Here is a 21,874-nt window from a genome sequence, read left to right on the forward strand (position 1 = left end):
ATACAGGAGTCTGTGCTGTTATGTTATCCCTTGGCTATGCGCTGTTAGCGCTGCCCGTCTTCTGACCTCATTTCATGTCGGCCGGTACGGTTATCGATGCCCATGAATCCCAGACACGCAGTGTCTTTTCATAAATTCACACTGCAGGGCTGGGATTCATGGGCTTGTGCAGTAAATATGTTCGCCTCTCACTCATTCTTGGCAGGCAGTTGGATGGCAGACATGGAGTTGTCAGGTGTGCAGTGGTCGAAGCTACAAGACCTCTGTCAAGTCCTTCAATGTTTTGAGGAATGCACACGGCTGGTTAGTGCAGACAACGCCATAATAAGCATGAGCATCCCCCTAATGCAGGGGTGGATTAAGGGTAGCCAGGGCCCCGGGCTGTTCAGACACTGTGGGCCCCCCGGGTCATGTGACAGGGGTCATGTGACGGGGGTCATGTGACGGGGGTCATGTGACGGGGCCCGGGGGTCATGTGACGGGGGTCATGTGACATACCCGAGCCAGATTATTCCAGAAAAATGGCCGGGCCCTACTCTACTGTAACCTATTAAATATTTGTTAAAATCTGCAATACAATTTAGGTATATTTTGACCAATAATATCACATACAAGGAACCAATACCACCGCACCATGACCAGACCACAAATTACAACCCCAGTGATCGAATAATATCACATACAAGGAACAAATAGCACCGCACCATGACCAGACCACAAATTACAACCCCAGTGATCGAATAATATCACATACAAGGAACAAATAGCACCGCACCATGACCAGACACCATATTACAACCCCAGTGATCGAATAATATCACATACAAGGAACAAATAGCACCGCACCATGACCAGACCACAAATTACAACCCCAGTGATCGAATAATATCACATATAAGGAACAAATAGCACCGCACCATGACCAGACACCATATTACAACCACAGTGATCAAATTATATCACACACAAGGAACAAATGCCAGACCACATATTACCACCAGTGACCGAATAATATCACATACAAGGAACAAATACCGCTACACCATGTCAAGAGCACATATTACCACCACTTGGTGACCAAATAGCACACACAAGGGACAAATACCACAACACCATTTCCAGACCACATATTACCACCACATAGTGACTGAATACTACAATCCTGACAGTAATAAATAAATAAAAAAACAAAATACTGTCACCATAACTGCCAGTATTCACAGGAGATCTGTAATTGGTATGCAGTGTCTGTGTAGAGATTATACAGCGATCACTGGCGACATTATACACAGGAGCTCTGTATATGGTTTACAGCAGGGGTGTCAAACTGCATTCCTCGAGGGCCGCAAACAGGTCATGTTTTCAGGATTTCCTTGTATTGCACAGGTGATAATTTAATCACCTGCACAGAATGATCCCAGCGCCTTGTGTAACGCAAAGGAAATCTTGAAAACACGCACGGTCTGAGCTGAGGCCCTCGACGAATGCAGTTTGACACCCCTGGTTTACAGTGTATAGTGTCAGTGTATAGATAACACTGACTCACCAGTGACGTCTCTAGCGGTGAAGTCCTTCATCTGTCATGAAGCACAGACCGCCATCATTTATTCCAGCCAGGGCTTGTTTGTTGTTTCTGCAGGAAATAACACAGTTATCTCGAGCTCCGCTTGCAGAACATTACTTAAATTTTCACAATTTCAACATTACACCACATGAAGAAAAAAAGGCAATATAGTGTCACTCTGCACAGTAACAGGACCGCCCCCCCATTTAAAAAAAGTATACGCAAAAAATAAAATAAATACATCACTGCAGTAATAATATCCCTTAATTAGCCCCTACGGAAATAATATTCCCCACCCTGGCCCCGTTTATCTCATTCCTGGCTCCTGCAATATGTTCTCGCATCCTGCACTCATGAGTATCCATCCTGCCCCATATGATTTACCCATCCTGCCCCATCTGTCTCCATCCTGTCCCATGACAGTATGTTCAACAATCTGCCCCAGTGTGGCCAGCATATTACCCCCAGTGTGTCCAGCATATTACCTCCACACAGTGTATCCAGCAATCTGCCCCAGTATGTCCAGCATTGCCCCCAGTGTGTCCTGTCCAGCAATATGCCCCAGTATGTCCAGCAATCATCTGCCCCAGCCAGACTGTGTCCTCAGGCTCCAGCATTGCCCCAGTCAGTGTCTCCAGCAATCATCTGCCCCAGACTGTGTCCTCCTCCAGCATTGCCCCAGTATGTCCAGCAATCATCTGCCCAGCCAGTCCCCAGACTGTGTCCTCCAGCATTTCCCCCCCCAGTGTCTCCTGCATTGCCCCCCCCCCAGTGTCCAGCAATAGCAATGCAATCATTTGAGGCCCCCAGTCCCGACTGTGTCCTCCTCCTCCAGCATCATTGCACCAGTATGTCCAGCAATCATCTGCCCAGCCAGTCCCCAGACTGTGTCCTCCAGCATTTCCCCCCCAGTGTCTCCTGCATTGCCCCCCCCCAGTGTGTCCAGCAATAGCAATGCAATCATTAGAGGCCCCAGTCCCGACTGTGTCCTCCTCCTCCAGCATCATTGCACCGTGACCAGTATGTCCAGCAATCATCTGCCCACAGCCCAGCCAGTCCCCAGACTGTGTCCTACAGCATTCCCCCCCAGTGTCTCCTGCATTGCCCCCCACCAGGCCCCAGTGTCCAGAAATAGCAATCATTTGAGGCCCCCCCAAGTCCCGACTGTGTCCCCTCCTCCTCCAGCATCATTGCCCCCCCAGACCCAGTGTGTCCAGATATCAGACTGCCCCAGTCCCAGACTGTGTCCTCCTGCTCCCAGGTCCCAGCATTCTGCACCTGCCACCCCCCCCCCAATCACACACCCCCATCACCCCCACTCCCGACTTCTCCACCGTTATATTTATTATATCTCCACTCAGATTATTAAAAAAAAAAAAAATTCTCCAGTCCTCACCTTACCAACGATCCAGGCGGTGAGCTCCCTCCCCTCCAGCAGCGCGCACTCGCCAGCGACTGACAATGACGTCAGACGCCGGCGACGTGTGCGCTGCGCCTGCGGCCGACGTTAACTATTGCCGTGCGGGCGCGCCCGCACGGCAATAGGAAACTAACCGACGCAGGCAGCGCCGCTAGGGGCCCGGTGAGCAGATGAGACGGGGCCCGATGCGGGCCCCCTCTCTCTGCCCACCGGGTCCGGGGGGGCTCCCGGCACGGCATGGGCAGTGTCCTCAGTGATCGAGAGTGACGGCACGGCAGGGGCACGGCGGCCGGCCGCACGGGCCTGGCACTCGCGCCGGCGGCGGCAACACATACAAACAAACCAGTCTTCTGACAGGGGCAGCAGGCGGGCGGCTGGGTGGGTGGGTCACGGCCGGGGGTGCCACTGCACTGTGTCAGTGAGACAGTGACTCACTGTGTGCACTGTGCTGAGTCACTGTCATATGATGATGAGACTTGCTGCGAGTGCTCTGATGATGGCGGCGGCCAGCGGGCAATCTGTGTGCGGTAGCCCAGGGCCCCCCCACACCACTGGGCCCTGGGCTACCGCCCAGATTGACCCTCTTATAATCCGCCCCTGTGCCTGAATCAAATGGCCAACAAGAGTTGCTTGTTTGGCTGCCAATATTTGTTCAAGGTTCTCATGTGGCATGATGTTTTGCAGTTTCCCCTTATAGCGTGGATCCAGGAGGCAGGCCAACCAGTAATTGTCATCGGCCATCATTAATTATAATGTGGGGGTCCCTTTTTAGGATACGCAAGGCATAATCCGCCATTTGGGCCAATGTTCCAGTTGTCAATTCACTGCTTGTGCTGGGTTGAGGAGCACTTTTGGGCAACTCAACGTCACTTGCCTCCCTCAAAAACCCTGAACCTGGCCTTGCAACGCCACCAGTTTCTATTGCCCCCTGAGAAGCTTCCTCATCCAAAAAATACTCATCTGCATCATCCTCCTCGTCCTCCTCCTCTTCGCCCACCACCTCGTCCAGTAGACTTCCTAACGAGACAATGGCTGACTGTCATCATGGCTTCCCTCGTCCTCGGCTGCAGACGCCTGCTCCTTTATGTGCGTCAAACTTAGCATCAGCAGAGGCATTAGGGCAGGGGCGGATTATAAGAGGGTCAATCTGGGCGGTAGCCCAGGGCCCAGTGGTGTGGGGGGGCCCTGGGCTACCGCACACAGATTGCCCGCTGGCCGCCGCCATCATCAGGGCACTCGCAGCAAGTCTCATCATCATATGACAGTGACTCAGCACAGTGCACACAGTGAGTCACTGTCTCACTGACACAGTGCAGTGGCACCCCCGGCCGTGACCCACCCACCCAGCCGCCCGCCTGCTGCCCCTGTCAGAAGACTGGTTTGTTTGTATGTGTTGCCGCCGCCGGCGCGAGTGCCGGGCCCGTGCGGCCGGCCGCCGTGCCCCTGCCGTGCCGTCACTCTCGATCACTGAGGACACTGCCCATGCCGTGCCGGGAGCCCCCCCGGACCCGGTGGGCAGAGAGAGGGGGCCCGCATCAGGCCCCGTCTCATCTGCTCACCGGGCCCCTAGCGGCGCTGCCTGCGTCGGTTAGTTTCCTATTGCCGTGCGGGCGCGCCCGCACGGCAATAGTTAACGTCGGCCGCAGGCGCAGCGCACACGTCGCCGGCGTCTGACGTCATTGTCAGTCGCTGGCGAGTGCGCGCTGCTGGAGGGGAGGGAGCTCACCGCCTGGATCGTTGGTAAGGTGAGGACTGGAGAATTTTTTTTTTTTTTAATAATCTGAGTGGAGATATAATAAATATAACGGTGGAGAAGTCGGGAGTGGGGGTGATGGGGGTGTGTGATTGGGGGGGGGGTGGCAGGTGCAGAATGCTGGGACCTGGGAGCAGGAGGACACAGTCTGGGACTGGGGCAGTCTGATATCTGGACACACTGGGTCTGGGGGGGCAATGATGCTGGAGGAGGAGGGGACACAGTCGGGACTTGGGGGGGCCTCAAATGATTGCTATTTCTGGACACTGGGGCCTGGTGGGGGGCAATGCAGGAGACACTGGGGGGGAATGCTGTAGGACACAGTCTGGGGACTGGCTGGGCTGTGGGCAGATGATTGCTGGACATACTGGTCACGGTGCAATGATGCTGGAGGAGGAGGACACAGTCGGGACTGGGGCCTCTAATGATTGCATTGCTATTGCTGGACACACTGGGGGGGGGCAATGCAGGAGACACTGGGGGGGAAATGCTGGAGGACACAGTCTGGGGACTGGCTGGGCAGATGATTGCTGGACATACTGGTGCAATGATGCTGGAGGAGGAGGACACAGTCGGGACTGGGGGCCTCAAATGATTGCATTGCTATTGCTGGACACTGGGGGGGGGGGCAATGCAGGAGACACTGGGGGGGAAATGCTGGAGGACACAGTCTGGGGACTGGCTGGGCAGATGATTGCTGGACATACTGGGGCAATGCTGGAGGAGGACACAGTCTGGGGCAGATGATTGCTGGAGACACTGACTGGGGCAATGCTGGAGCCTGAGGACACAGTCTGGCTGGGGCAGATGATTGCTGGACATACTGGGGCATATTGCTGGACAGGACACACTGGGGGCAATGCTGGACATACTGGGGCAGATTGCTGGATACACTGTGTGGAGGTAATATGCTGGACACACTGGGGGTAATATGCTGGCCACACTGGGGCAGATTGTTGAACATACTGTCATGGGACAGGATGGAGACAGATGGGGCAGGATGGGTAAATCATATGGGGCAGGATGGATACTCATGAGTGCAGGATGCGAGAACATATTGCAGGAGCCAGGAATGAGATAAACGGGGCCAGGGTGGGGAATATTATTTCCGTAGGGGCTAATTAAGGGATATTATTACTGCAGTGATGTATTTATTTTATTTTTTGCGTATACTTTTTTTAAATGGGGGGGCGGTCCTGTTACTGTGCAGAGTGACACTATATTGCCTTTTTTTCTTCATGTGGTGTAATGTTGAAATTGTGAAAATTTAAGTAATGTTCTGCAAGCGGAGCTCGAGATAACTGTGTTATTTCCTGCAGAAACAACAAACAAGCCCTGGCTGGAATAAATGATGGCGGTCTGTGCTTCATGACAGATGAAGGACTTCACCGCTAGAGACGTCACTGGTGAGTCAGTGTTATCTATACACTGACACTATACACTGTAAACCAGGGGTGTCAAACTGCATTCGTCGAGGGCCTCAGCTCAGACCGTGCGTGTTTTCAAGATTTCCTTTGCGTTACACAAGGCGCTGGGATCATTCTGTGCAGGTGATTAAATTATCACCTGTGCAATACAAGGAAATCCTGAAAACATGACCTGTTTGCGGCCCTCGAGGAATGCAGTTTGACACCCCTGCTGTAAACCATATACAGAGCTCCTGTGTATAATGTCGCCAGTGATCGCTGTATAACCTCTACACAGACACTGCATACCAATTACAGATCTCCTGTGAATACTGGCAGTTATGGTGACAGTATTTTGTTTTTTTATTTATTTATTACTGTCAGGATTGTAGTATTCAGTCACTATGTGGTGGTAATATGTGGTCTGGAAATGGTGTTGTGGTATTTGTCCCTTGTGTGTGCTATTTGGTCACCAAGTGGTGGTAATATGTGCTCTTGACATGGTGTAGCGGTATTTGTTCCTTGTATGTGATATTATTCGGTCACTGGTGGTAATATGTGGTCTGGCATTTGTTCCTTGTGTGTGATATAATTTGATCACTGTGGTTGTAATATGGTGTCTGGTCATGGTGCGGTGCTATTTGTTCCTTATATGTGATATTATTCGATCACTGGGGTTGTAATTTGTGGTCTGGTCATGGTGCGGTGCTATTTGTTCCTTGTATGTGATATTATTCGATCACTGGGGTTGTAATATGGTGTCTGGTCATGGTGCGGTGCTATTTGTTCCTTGTATGTGATATTATTCGATCACTGGGGTTGTAATTTGTGGTCTGGTCATGGTGCGGTGCTATTTGTTCCTTGTATGTGATATTATTCGATCACTGGGGTTGTAATTTGTGGTCTGGTCATGGTGCGGTGGTATTGGTTCCTTGTATGTGATATTATTGGTCAAAATATACCTAAATTGTATTGCAGATTTTAACAAATATTTAATAGGTTACAGTAGAGTAGGGCCCGGCCATTTTTCTGGAATAATCTGGCTCGGGTATGTCACATGACCCCCGTCACATGACCCCCGGGCCCCGTCACATGACCCCCGTCACATGACCCCCGTCACATGACCCCTGTCACATGACCCGGGGGGCCCACAGTGTCTGAACAGCCCGGGGCCCTGGCTACCCTTAATCCACCCCTGCATTAGGGGGATGCTCATGCTTATTATGGCGTTGTCTGCACTAACCAGCCGTGTGCATTCCTCAAAACATTGAAGGACTTGACAGAGGTCTTGTAGCTTCGACCACTGCACACCTGACAACTCCATGTCTGCCATCCAACTGCCTGCCAAGAATGAGTGAGAGGCGAACATATTTACTGCACAAGCCCATGAATCCCAGCCCTGCAGTGTGAATTTATGAAAAGACACTGCGTGTCTGGGATTCATGGGCATCGATAACCGTACCGGCCGACATGAAATGAGGTCAGAAGACGGGCAGCGCTAACAGCGCATAGCCAAGGGATAACATAACAGCACAGACTCCTGTATAGCAAATAACGATGCTCAGGAGGCTGCGCCAAGCACCAAGGTGGGATTTTTGACAGCTGTGCTGCATCTCATTAAGAAGGTAAGTCACGCCTCCAAGACAGTTTGACTGTATAAGGGGCTTAAATTTATACGTGTTTCATTCAGCGTGTGCAAGGAGCAAAATTTAAAGAGCAACCTTTTACTTGTGCAGTATTACTGCTGCACAAGGTGTGGCTCTTCTAGTTTGTAACACCTGTGGGGGGGTTTAAGGTTACCTTTGAAATTGGTTCAATTAGGCTTCGGCCTACACTATGCTCCTCCTGCAGACCCTGGGCTCTAACACCGCCAGTTGGTGCCCGGAAGTGCTGGCTGCACAGAGAAAAACACCCGCCAATGTGTCAGTGGGGTTCAGCAATGCCAGCTGTCCCCCTGCTGTGTAGCCGGTAACGTGTCCTGCAAACGCCACGCAGACACAACAGACCTAAAATTGCCTTCAGTGCAGGCTTTGGCCTACACTCTGCTCCTCTCCTCCTCCTGCTGACGCTGGGCTCTAACACCGCCAGTTGGTGCCCGGAAGTGCTGGCTGCACAGAGCAAAACACCCGCCAATGTGTCAGTGGGGTTCAGCAACGCCAGCTTTTCCCCTGCTGTGTAGCCGGCAAAGTGTCCTGCAAACGCCACGCAGACACCTGAACTGAAATTAAAGGGAACCTATACCCCCCAGGCGTTTGTATGTATAACAGCCACCTTGTACAGCAATAATGCTGCATTTGTACAAGGTGGCTCATTAACTTATTCTCTTTGCACACGTCGAACTCAACACGTAAAAAATGTGTCCCATGAGACCATTAAACCGTCCCTGAGGTGTGACTTTCCTTTTTAATGACACGCAGCAACCCCCTTGGTAGCATTGCCCATCTTCTGACATCATTGGTTGGCTGGCTGCGCCTGTGCGTCCGCCCTGCCCGACACAACGCCCCTCGGTGTCTTATTTATTTTGACTGCGAGGGTGTGATTGATGGGCATGAGCAGTGCATATCTTTGCCTGTCTTCATTCAACTCCTTCCGCCTTCTTCAGACTGTGCGGCTTCATGGCTGTGGCATGCGATAAGGGATCAGCGGACGCCACCCAGTCTGAAGCAGGTGTAAGGACATGAGTGAGAGGCGAACATATTTACTGCGCAAGGCCATGAATCCCAGCCCCGCAGTGTGAATTTATGAAAAGACACTGCGGGTCTGGGATTCATGGGCATCGCTAACCGCACCGGCCAACATGAAATGAGGTCAGAAGACGGGCAGCGCTAACAGCGCATGGCCAAGGGATAACACAACAGCGCAGACTCCTGTACAGCAAATAACGACGCTCAGGAGGCTGCGCCCAGCACCAAGGTGGGATTTTTGACAGCTGTGCTGCGTCTCATTAAGAAGGCAAGTCACGCCTCCAAGACAGTTTGACTGTATAAGGGGCTATATTTTATACGTGTTTCATTCAGCATGTGCAAGGAGCAAAATTTAAAGAGCAACCTTTTACTTGTGCAGCATTACTGCTATCACAAGGTGTGGCTCTTCTAGTTTGTAACACCTGTGGGGGGTTAAAGGTTACCTTTGAAATTGGTTCAATTAGGCTTCGGCCTACACTCTGCTCCTCCTGCAGCCCCTGGGCTCTAACACCGCCAGTTGGTGCCCAGAAGTGCTGGCTGCACAGAGACAAACACCCGCCAATGTGTCAGTGGGGTTCAGCAACGCCAACAGTTCCCCTGCTGTGTAGCCGACAACGTGTCCTGCAAACACCACGCAGACACAAAGCTGCCTCCAGTGAAGGCTTCGGCCTACACTCTGCTCCCCCTGCTGACCCTTTGCTCCAACACCACTAGTTGGGGATTTTGGAAGACAAACTTGAATAGGTCCACATCCTGGTCCCAGCACCATCAGCTGGCTTAGGTGCCTCCTTCTGGGTATCCGAGTTCCGCCAACATCAGGCGGTCCTTGGTAGTGCTTTGTAGCACGGGTACCTCCTGCTTAGTAACCGAGTTCCAGCACCGTCAGCTGGTCCTCAGTCATGCCATTGTCTCTTGCATACTTGGGCAATGCATCCGGGTTCCAGTACCATCAGCTGGTTCTCAGCAGTGTCTTTGTCACGGGTACTCCCTCCTGCCCAGCCTGGTTCCAGCACCGTCAGCTGGTTCGGGGTAGTGTCAAGGTCACTTACATGCCTATACGGTGTCCCGTCATGTTGCGGTCGGGTTAGCCAACTCCATGGTGCCTCCAGTTTAGGAGCTTCCTATGTGGGCTGCGGGAAGTGACAATCAAGGCTGGTTCTGTAGTGCCAGTAGGCCAAGCTCCCCCTGTAGGACTGTTGGTGTTCGGTAACTGCGGCAGCCTCGTGGCCTAGCTCTTCTCTCTTCTCCTGTGGACCTTCTGCTCCACATCCTGGTTCCAGCACCATCAGCTGGTTCCGGGCAGAGCCTTTGGCTTAGGTGCCTCCTTCTGGGTATCCGAGTTCCGCCAACGTCAGGTGGTCCTTGGTAGTGCTTTTTAGCACGGGTACCTCCTGCTTAGTAACCGGGTTCCAGTAACGTCAGCTGGTCCTCGGTCGTGCCATTGGCTCTTGCACACTTGAGCAACGCATCCGGGTTCCAGTACCGTCAGCTGGTTCTTGGCAGTGTCTTTGTCACGGGTACTCCCTCCTGCCCAGCCTGGTTCCAGCACCGTCAGCTGGTTCGGGGTAGTGTCAAGGTCACTTACACGCGTATACGTGGTCCCGTCGTGTTGCGGTCGGGTTAGCCAACTCCATGGTGCCTCCAGTTTGGGAGCTTCCTATGTGGGCTGCGGGAAGTGGCAATCAAGGCTGGTTCTGTAGTGCCAGTAGGCCAAGCTCCCCCTGTAGGACTGTTGGTGTTCGGTAACTGCGGCAGCCTCGCGGCCTAGCTGTTCTCTCTTCTCCTGTGGACCTTCTGCTCCACATCCTAGTTCCAGAACCGTCAGCTGGTTCCGGGCAGAGCCTTTGGCTTAGGCGCCTCCTTCTGGGTATCCGAGTTCCGCCAACGTTAGGTGGTCCTTGGTAGTGCTTTTTAGCACGGGTACCTCCTGCTTAGTAACCGGGTTCCAGTAACGTCAGCTGGTCCTCGGTAGTTCCATTGACTCTTGGACCTTCGGGTAGCCATCCGAGTTCCAGTTCCATCAGCTGGTTCTCGGCATTTTATCAGCCTTCTTATACCTTCTGCTACATTTCCAAGTTCAAGACCCTAAAGACGACGACCCGGAAGACCACCCCTAAGATGACGATGACACCAGAGACGACAACCACTGAGATGACGACGACCCTGGAGACGACGACCCTGAAGACTGTTGTGAATTCTGTTGTCGAACTCCCTCCTGTGGTCGTGAATGGTACTTCGGCGAGTTCTGTCCATGGGCTTCCTCTGGTGGCTGTGAGTGAAGCTGCTGCTTCTGAGGTTCCTTACACAGGTGACGTGGTTTATCCTTTGGTTGGCTGCTCTATTTAACTCCACTCAGATCGTTACTCCATGCCAGCTGTCAATGTTCCTGCATTGGTTCAGTTCGCTCTTGGATCTTTCTGGTGACCTGTCTTCTCCTGCAGAAGCTAAGTTCCTGATAGTTATTATTTGTTCATTGTTTCCTTGTCCAGCTGGTTATCATGATTTTGTCTTGCTAGCTGGAAGCTCTGGGATGCAGAGTGGCACCTCCGCACCGTGAGTGGGTGCGGAGGTCTTTTTGCACACTCTGCGTGGTCTTTTGTAGTTTTTGTTCTGACCGCAAAGATACCTTTCCTATCCTCTGTCTGTTTAGTAAGTCTGGCCTCCCTTTGCTGAAACCTGTTTCATTTCTGCGTTTGTGACTTTCATCTTTACTCACAGTCAATATATGTGGGGGGCTGCCTTTTCCTTTGGGGAATTTCTCTGAGGCAAGGTAGGCTATATTTTCTATTTCAAGGGCTAGCTAGCTCTTAGGCTGTGAAGAGGCGTCTAGGGAGTGTCAGGATCGCTCCACGGCTATTTCTAGTTGTTGTGATAGGATTAGGGCTTGCGGTCAGCAGAGCTCCCACATCCCAGAGCTTGTCCTGTGTGAGTTTAACTATCAGGTCATGCCGGGTGCTCCTAACCACCAGGTCCATAACAGAAGACCACCCCGATGACGACGACGACGACGACTGTTGTGAATTCTGTTCTTGGGTTCCCTCCAGTGGTTGTAGGTGGGAATGCAGTTGTCTCTGACTCGCAGTCCTGGCCAGGTGTTTCTGCTGATTGCATTTCTGACTGGGATATTTAGGTGTAACAAAAGAAAGAAATGTCCAGCTTCACCGAGTCCGTAAAAAAGCGTTTTCTTTATTCACAAACTTAAACATGGAGGATACAGACTTCAGCACAACCATATGGGTAAGAATCTCAACACGTTTCTGGAGACTAGGCTCCCTTAATCATGACATTCTAAAAGACCCATGTATCCCACTTAAATAACCCTACACCGGAAAGCACACCGGTGGGATAAGTGATTGACGTAACTGATTTAAAAAGTGGGCGTGAGATGAACATGTATTGAATGTTGCCCAACACAGTAATCTATCTGAACAACATACATATATAAAACAAAAAATAACAACAAAGCAAAGATATACAAATGATTGTACAAATTTAAAAAGATTTACACAATGAAATCTATAAAAAATAAAATGTACATGAATAAAAAATTATTATTGTAAATTTGGACAATTATGCCTACATTTGTAGATAAACCAATAACTTTATTACAGCAGCAAATGTAAACTAGCAAAATTACAAAAGAAAAAAGAATAAAAAAATTTAGAACAAGAGGCAAGAGCAAAAATGTTCATGAGTAAATATAATCGCAGGCTAGAGACGCAACAAGTGTGCTTGTGGCACTGAAATAATAGGTACTTGTATGTTTTGACATATACTAAGCTTATTCAGCTGGATCAAAACAGAAATTATTTATTGACAGAGAAGGAGAGAGAACCACGGACCTTGGATCTTGGATCTTGCACGCCTGGACACAGCGGGTCCGTGCTCCCGAGGTTTGGTTGCTGAATCACAGGTGAGCTGGTTTATGTTCCTTCTTACTAAGATATTTAGGTGTGCAGGATTCATTAGTCCTTGCCAGTTGTCAATGTTTCTTCTGAAGTGTTGGATCTCTTTCTGGCTTCTCCTGCTCAGCTGTCAATTCAGCAAAGATAAGTGTCTGGTTTTTCTTTCTGTGGCACATATGCAGTGTGCTTATATTCTGTGCTATTCATTTGTTTTTCTCTTGTCCAGCTTAGACTGTGTCAGTGTTTTCTCAGTCTTGTTGGATTCTCTGGAGATGCAGATATACACTCCACATCTTTAGTTAGATGGAGGAGTTTTTGTATTTTCTGCTGTGGATTTTTTTGGAAGGATTTTTAATACTGACCCCTTAGTATCCTGTCCTATCTTTTCCTATTTAGCTAGTGTGTGCCTCATTTGCTAAATCCTGTTTCCTGCCTACGTGTGTCTTTTCCTCTACTACTCACAGTCAATATTTGTGGGGGGCTGCCTATCCTTTGGGGATCTGCTCTGTGGCAAGGTAGAAATTCCTATTTCCATCTATAGGGGTATTTAGTCCTCCGGCTGTGTCGAGGTGTCTAGGTTTTGTTAGGCACACCCCACGGCTACTTCTAGTTGCGGTGATAAGATCAGGGTTTGCGGTCAGTATAGTTACCACCTACTTCAGTGAAAGTTTTCATGCTGCTCCAAGGTCACCTGATCGTAACAGACGACGACGACTCTGGAGACGACGACCCTGGAGACGATGACATGGAAGACCGAGAAGCAGAAGAACAATAGGCTGCAGAACAAAGAGCAGAAGAACATTAAGCATAACACTTAATATCAGAGCAAAAGATATTATCTAAATTATAAGGAGAAGTAGACTGAGCAGTGTATGGGGGTGAGTCCGTTCCTCCTCGTGGTGCCCCTGGATAAAGCCTGATGCTGCAGGCCAAACTGAACGCGGACAAATGTAACTGTTTTGTGACAGGCAGAACGGAAGGTGTAATCTTCAAACGTTCATAGATAACAACTACAGGAATGCCTGTTATAAATAAGAATATAATTAAGTAGTAGAATATGAAGAATAATAATAGTTGAATAAAAAGAATATGAAGAATGTAACAAAAAAATAATAGGTAGAAGATGAAGAAGAAGATGAATAAGGTGAAGAAGAAGTTGATGTCAAAGAAGCTGATGATGATGAAGAAGAAAGTGTGGGAGAAGTAAAAAAAAAGGTGAAGGGTGTGGAAGTAGTGAAACATCAATATCTGACAAAATAATAAAAATCTTAACATAGTCTCCGCCACCTCCCCCAATACATCCTACATTATTCTTAGTTGTTTTCCTTCATGTAGAATGAACCTACAAGGAAAGAAAGGGTTTATTTTAATTCCGATATTTTCGTCCCATTGACTTGCATTGGTATCGGTTATCGGTATCGGCGATATCCGATATTTTTTGAATATGGGACGATCCAATCCGATACTTTCCGATATCGGAAGGTATCGCTCAACACTAGTAACGATTCATCGCTAATACAAGTCTATGGGTAAAAAATGCATCCTGCGACCACATTTGCAGTATCTGCTTTTTTACGCCGGATCCGTATTTTTCTCATAGAGTTGTATTAGCGCCAGATTGCACCTGATGGCCACACATTTCATCCATTTTTTGCCAGATCCGTCAAAAAAAGCTGTTTCCACCAGACAGAAAACACATACAGAGGAACGGTTTTTCTGTCTGGCGAAAAAATGCACAGTGAAGGATCGAGCAAAAAACGGATGAAACTGAGATGTGAAATGATGAATCGGGCCTCCGAATCTGTTTTTTCATGCATGTTTCCATTCAAATCATGCACATTTTCTGTTTATTCATTTATTTATTTCCAAAAACTGCATCAAAACTGCACCAAAAACCTGCACCAAAAACTGCTTTAAAAACAGCATAAAAAAATCAGTTTTTTAAGCAGGTTTTGAGGCATTTTTTGTGTAGTTTTTGATGCAGTTTTTGATGCAGGTTTTGGTGCAGTTTTTGATGCAGGTTTTGGCCCCCGGGCGTCGGCTTTCCCCCTCTGGCGCAGAAAATTGTGCGGGAGCCCACGCCGTTTTTTTCCGATTTTTTTAAACTAACCACTCTTTAAGGCACATTTTAAGCAGGTTTTGAGGCATTTTTGTGCAGTTTTTGATGCTGTTTTTGATGCAGGTTTTTGGTGCAGTTTTTATGCAGGTTTTTGGTGCTGTTTTTGATGCAGGTTTTGGTGCAGTTTTTGGGGCAGTTTTTGATGCAGGTTTTTGGTGCTGTTTTTGATGCTGTTTTGATGCAGTTTTTGGTGCAGTTTTTGACGCAGGTTTTTGGTGCTGTTTTTGATGTGGTTTTTTATGCAGTTTCTGATGCAGGTTTTTGGTGTTTTTGATGCAGTTTTTGGTGCAGTTTTGATGCAGGTTTTTGGTGCTGTTTTTGATGTGTTTTTTGATGCAGTTTTTGGTGCTGTTTTTGATAGAGGTTTTTGGTGCTGTTTGTGATGCAGTTTTTGATACTATTTTTGATGCAGGTTTTTGGTGCAGTTTTCGGTGCAGTTTTTGATGCAGGTTTTTGGTGCTGTTTTTGAAGCTGTTTTTGTTGCTGTTTTTGATGGAGGTTTTTGGTGCTGTTTGTGATGCAGTTTTTGATACTATTTTTGATGCAGGTTTTTGTTGCAGTTTTCGGTGCAGTTTTTGATGCAGGTTTTTGGTGCTGTTTTTGAAGCTGTTTTTGTTGCTGTTTTTGATGCAGCTTTTGGAAATAAATACATACATAAATGGAAAATGTGCATGATTTGAATGGAAACATGCATGAAAAAATGGATTTGGAGGCCGGATTCATCATTTCACATCAAAAACAGTATAAAAAACTGCATCAAAAACTGCTTCAAAAACAGCACCAAAAACCTGTATAAAAAAACTGCATCAAAAACTGCATCAAAACCGCATCAAAAACAGCACCAAAAAACTGCATCAAAACCTGCACCAAAAACCTGCATTAAAGACAGCATCAAACATTGCACCAAAAACTGCATCAAAAACAGCACCAAAAACATGCATCAAAAACTGCATCAAAAACAGCATAAAAACAGCATCAAAATCCGCATAAAAAAGCACCAAAAACCTGCATCAAAAAAAGCATCAAAAACTGCACCAAAACAGCATCAAACACAGCACCATAAGGCCACATTCACACGTTCCTTTTTGTCCCGCGGGTTTTCCCGCAGCGGATTTGATAAATCTGCAGGGCAAACCCGCTGCGGTTATCCCTGCAGATTTATCGCGGTTTGTCCTGCGGGTTCCGCTGCGGGTTCCGCTGCGGGATTTACCCCTACTATTGATGCTGCATATGCAGCAATATGCAGCATCAATAGTAGTGTTAAAAATAATAAAATCATGATATACTCACCCTCTGACGTCCCGATCTCCTGGGCGCTGCAGGCGGCGGTCCGGTTCCAAAGATGCTGTGCGACCAGGACCTTCGGTGACATCACGGTCATGTGACCGCAACGTCACCGAAGGTCCCGGTCGCATAGCAAACCTGAGACTGGATGGCCGCGTGCAGCGCTGAGACTTCCGAGGGTGAGTATACATGATTTTTTATTTTAATTCTTTTTTTTAATGCAAATATGGTTCCCATACAGTTTTGATGCAGGTTTAGGCCATGTTTAGGCCATGTTCACACTATGCGGTTTTTACTGCGGAACCGCCGCGATTTTGCCGCTGCGGCTCCGCAGCTGTTTTCCATGCAGGGTACAGTACACTGTACCCTATGGAAAACAGGAACCACTGTGCACATGATGCGGGAATCGGGGAAAAAAGCCGCGCTGAATAGAAGTACCATCTCACTTCTTTTTGCAAAACTGCAGCGGTTCTGCACCCATAGACCTCCATTGTGAGGTCAAACCCGCAATAAAACCCGCAGATGAAAAATATATCTGCGGGTTTTACTGCGGTTTGTGGTGCAGAATCGCTGCAGTGTGGCTGCCCCCCGTGCCCCAATCCCACCACCCCATGCTCCGATGCTACCCCCCCGTGCTCCGACGCCCCCCCGTGCCCTCATCTCCCCCCCTTATACTTACCCGGTCTCCCGGTGTCCGTCCGTCCGTCCGTCTTCTCCCTGGGCGCCGCCATCTTCCAAAATGGCGGGCGCATGCGCAGTGCTCCCGCCGAATCTGCCAGCCGGCAGATTCGTTCCAAAGTGCATTTTGATCACTGAGATATAACCTATCTCAGTGATCAAAATAAAAAAAATAGTAAATGACCCCCCCCCCCCTTTGTCACCCCCATGGGTAGGGACAATAAAAAAATTAAGAATTTTTTTTTCCACTAAGGTTAGAATAGGGTTAGGGTTAGGGGTAGGGTTAGGGTTAGGGGTAGGGTTAGGGTTAGGGGTAGGGTTAGGGGTAGGGTTAGGGGTAGGGTTAGGGGTAGGGGTAGGGTTAGGGGTAGGGTTAGGGTTAGGGTTAGGGTTAGGGGTAGGGTTAGGGTATTTTCAGCCATGAAAACTCTGCATAGAAAACTGCATAAAAAAACGCACTAAAAAACGCATAAAAAAACGCACCAAAAACGCACCAAAAAAAGGACCTGCGTTTTCTGCCAAAAGCTGCGGTTTTTAGTGCAGAAAAAAAAGGATGGAAATCAGGAACGTGTGAACATGGCCTGAAGCAGTTTTTGGAAATAAATAAATAAACGGAAAATGTGCATGATTTGAATGGAAACATGCATGAAAAACGGATTCGGAGGCCAGATTCATCATTTCACATCTCAGTTTCATCCGTTTTTTGCTTGATCCGTTGCTGTGCATTTTTTCGCCGGACAGAAAAACCGTTCCTCTGTATGTGTTTTCCGTCCGGCGGAAACAGCTTTTTTGGCGGATCTGGCAAAAAACAGATGAAACGTGTGGCCAATCTGGCGCTAATACAACTCTTTGAGAAAAAATGGATCCGATGGAAAAAAAGGATCATGCAAATGTGCTCGCAGGATGCGTTTTTTACCCATAGACTTTTATTAGCGATGGATCACGACGGATGGCCACACGTCGCATCCATCGTGCAACGGATCCGTCGTGTTTTGGTGGACCGTCGGCATGAAAAAATGTTCAAGTGAACATTTTTTGGCTGTCGCGTCTGCCATTTTCTACCGCGCATGTGCGGCCGAAACTCAGCCCCCCCTCCTCCCCGGACTAGCCTGCTATGAAAATCAGCCCGCAGCTGTCTGCGTAGCCTTTACTGGCTATTAAAATAGGGGGACCCCCAAAAAATGACGTGGGGTCCCCCTATATTTTATAGCTAGAAAGGCTACGCAGACAGCTGCAGGCTGATATTCATAGCCTAGAGAGGGGCCATGGATATTGCCCCCCCAGCTGCAAATACAAGTCCGCAGCCACCCCAGAAATGGCGCATCTGTAAGATGCACCAATTCCGGCACTTAGCCCCTCTCTTCCTACTCCCGTGTAGCGGTGAAATATGGGGTAATAAGGGGTTAATGTCACCTTGCTATTGTAAGGTGACATTAAGCCGGGTTAATAATGGAGAGGCGTCAATAAGACGCCTATCCATTATTAATCCAATAGTAAGAAAGGGTTAATAAGACACGCACACATTAGGAAAAATGTATTTTAATATTATTCATTTAACCATACTTCAGCGCCTGCAAAACATGTAAAATAATAAATCGTATACTACCTGTCTGCCATAGTCCAATTAATAACGAGTGTCCCACAACGATCTCCCCTATAGAACAGTGACATCGGGTGATGTCACTGCTCTATAGGACCCTCAGTGATACACTGACAGGAGACAATGACTCCTGCAGTGCATCACTGAGGTTACAAGAGTTCAAAGTCTTACTTTATGGCAGTTGCTGCTTGTGAAAATGTCTCAACCAGCAATGCCATAAGTCAGACTAGGGACTATTTTTTTACAGCGGCGAAGGAATGCCTTCCTCCAGTCATTGTGTTTCTGGAGCCCCTGGAGAGCGGTCACATCATCTGATGCTGCTGCTGTCCACGTGAGATCGTCATGGGACACTCGTGGATTTTTGCGGACAGGGAGTATATTGGTTGTTTTTTTTCATATTTTTTCAGGTTGACACTGGCTTCGGGGATCAAAATGATAAGTAATGGTGAGTATGTAATCTTTGTTTAATATATTGTATATCTGTATGTATGTCATGTACTGTATGTAATGTATGAATGTACTGTATGTAGTATGTATGTAGTATGTATGTTGTATGTAGTATGTATGTATGTAGCTTGTATGTAGTATGTATGTATGTAGTATGTATGTACAGTTAGGGCCCGAAATATTTGGACAGTGACACAATTTTCGCGAGTTGGGCTCTGCATGCCACCACATTGGATTTGAAATGAAACCTCTACAACAGAATTCAAATGCAGATTGTAACGTTTAATTTGAAGGGTTGAACAAAAATATCTGATAGAAAATGTAGGAATTGTACACATTTCTTTACAAACACTCCACATTTTAGGAGGTCAAAAGTAATTGGACAAATAAACATAACCCAAACAAAATATTTTTATTTTCAATATTTTGTTGCAAATCCTTTGGAGGCAATCACTGCCTTAAGTCTGGAACCCATGGACATCACCAAACGCTGGGTTTCCTCCTTCTTAATGCTTTGCCAGGCCTTTACATCCGCAGCCTTCAGGTCTTGCTTGTTTGTGGGTCTTTCTGTCTTAAGTCTGGATTTCAGCAAGTGAAATGCATGCTCAATTGGGTTTAGATCTGGAGATTGACTTGGCCATTGCAGAATGTTCCACTTTTTGGCACTCATGAACTCCTGGGTAGCTTTGGCTGTATGCTTGGGGTCATTGTCCATCTGTACTATGAAGCGCCGTCCAATCAACTTTGCAGCATTTGGCTGAATCTGGGCTGAAAGTATATCCCGGTACACTTCAGAATTCATCCGGCTACTCTTGTCTGCTCTTATGTCATCAATAAACACAAGTGACCCAGTGCCATTGAAAGCCATGCATGCCCATGCCATCACGTTGCCTCCACCATGTTTTACAGAGGATGTGGTGTGCCTTGGATCATGTGCCGTTCCCTTTCTTCTCCAAACTTTTTTCTTCCCATCATTCTGGTACAGGTTGATCTTTGTCTCATCTGTCCATAGAATACTTTTCCAGAACTGAGCTGGCTTCTTGAGGTGTTTTTCTGCAAATTTAACTCTGGCCTGTCTATTTTTGGTATTGATGAATGGTTTGCATCTAGATGTGAACCCTTTGTATTTACTGTCATGGAGTCTTCTCTTTACTGTTGACTTAGAGACAGATACACCTACTTCACTGAGAGTGTTCTGGACTTCAGTTGATGTTGTGAACGGGTTCTTCTTCACCAAATTAAGTATGCGGCGATCATCCACCACTGTTGTCATCCGTGGACGCCCAGGCCTTTTTGAGTTCCCAAGCTCACCAGTCAATTCCTTTTTTCTCAGAATGTACCCAACTGTTGATTTTGCTACTCCAAGCATGTCTGCTATCTCTCTGATGGATTTTTTCTTTTTTTTCAGCCTCAGGATGTTCTGCTTCACCTCAATTGAGAGTTCCTTTGACCGCATGTTGTCTGCTCACAGCAACAGCTTCCAAATGCAAAACCACACACCTGGAATCCACCCCTGACCTTTTAACTACTTCATTGATTACAGGTTAACGAGGGAGACGCCTTCAGAGTTAATTGCAGCCCTTAGAGTCCATTGTCCAATTACTTTTGGTCCCTTGAAAAAGAGGACGCTATGCATTACAGAGCTATGATTCCTAAACCCTTTCTCCGATTTGGATGTGGAAACTATCATATTGCAGCTGGGAGTGTGCACTTTCAGCCCATATTATATATATAATTGTATTTCTGAACATGTTTTTGTAAACAGCTAAAATAACAAAACCTGTGTCACTGTCCAAATATTTCTGGCCCTAACTGTATGTATGTAGTATGTATGTAGTATATTGAATGTATGTATGTAGTATGTATGTAGTATGTGTGAAGTATGTATGTATGTATGTAGTATGTATGTATGTATGTATGTAGTATGCATGTATATAGTATGTGTGTAGTATGGAGTATGTATGGAGTATGTATGGAGTATGTATGGAGTATGTATGGAGTATTTTTTTTTTCATTCAACACATTAGCCGGATGATGGGACTACTACTGTCCCATCATTGGCTAATGTGTCAATCACTGTCAGCGTAGCAGGCATCATCCGATGGGACTTGTAGTCCCATCGGACGATGCCTGCACACATGCAGAGAGCCCGACACACACGCACAGAGCCTCGGCAGGCCGCACAGAACCACGGCAGTCCGCACAGAGCCACGGCAGCCTGCACAGAGCCCCGCAGCCCGCACAGAGCCCCGCAGCCTGCACAGAGCCCCGCAGCCCGCACAGAGCCCCGCAGCCTGCACAGAGCCACGCCACACATGCACAGAGCCCCAGCACACATGCAGAGAGCCCCGGCACACATGCACAGAGCCCTGGCACACACGCACAGACACCGCCCGCACACACACACATGCAGTCTCCACCCATGTACCGCCAACGCACCACCCACACTTCATTATACCGCATAATTGCACTATAGGAACTTCCAATTCCAGTATCCGATATTGCAAAAGTATCGGATCTCGGTATCGGAATTCCGATACAGCGAGTATCGGCGATACTCGATATTTGCAGTATCGGAATGCTCAACACTACTCAACACTACTAACAAATACTCAGAGGTCACCCGAGCAATGAGTACACTAGCTCATCACTAGTTACTGCCAATTGCCCTCTAACTGCAGAACCATGGACTACAAGTTTATCTAGCCAGGTATCAATGTATGCCCAGGCCGTGTACACCACAGACGCCATCACCCCAGCATATGAATCCCATCTGTGCCAGGTGCGCATCAATAACCACTAGGCAGTGGCACTCTTGGACTCTTGGAGCCTAGTGACAATCGTCCATAAGTCATTGATCCACGTATTACAAATAATATATGCTCCAAACAATTTCAAAATTATATCTCCCCTACTGTTTCACATTAGTAAGAGAAGAAATTGTTTTTTTTTTTAGTCTGGATGAGGCTGTATAACATAGTAGATATTCTCCAAACAATTTCAAATTGAGATAC

Source organism: Ranitomeya imitator, chromosome 6 (genome assembly GCF_032444005.1).
Source record: "Ranitomeya imitator isolate aRanImi1 chromosome 6, aRanImi1.pri, whole genome shotgun sequence".
NCBI classification, from domain to species: Eukaryota; Metazoa; Chordata; class Amphibia; order Anura; family Dendrobatidae; genus Ranitomeya; species Ranitomeya imitator.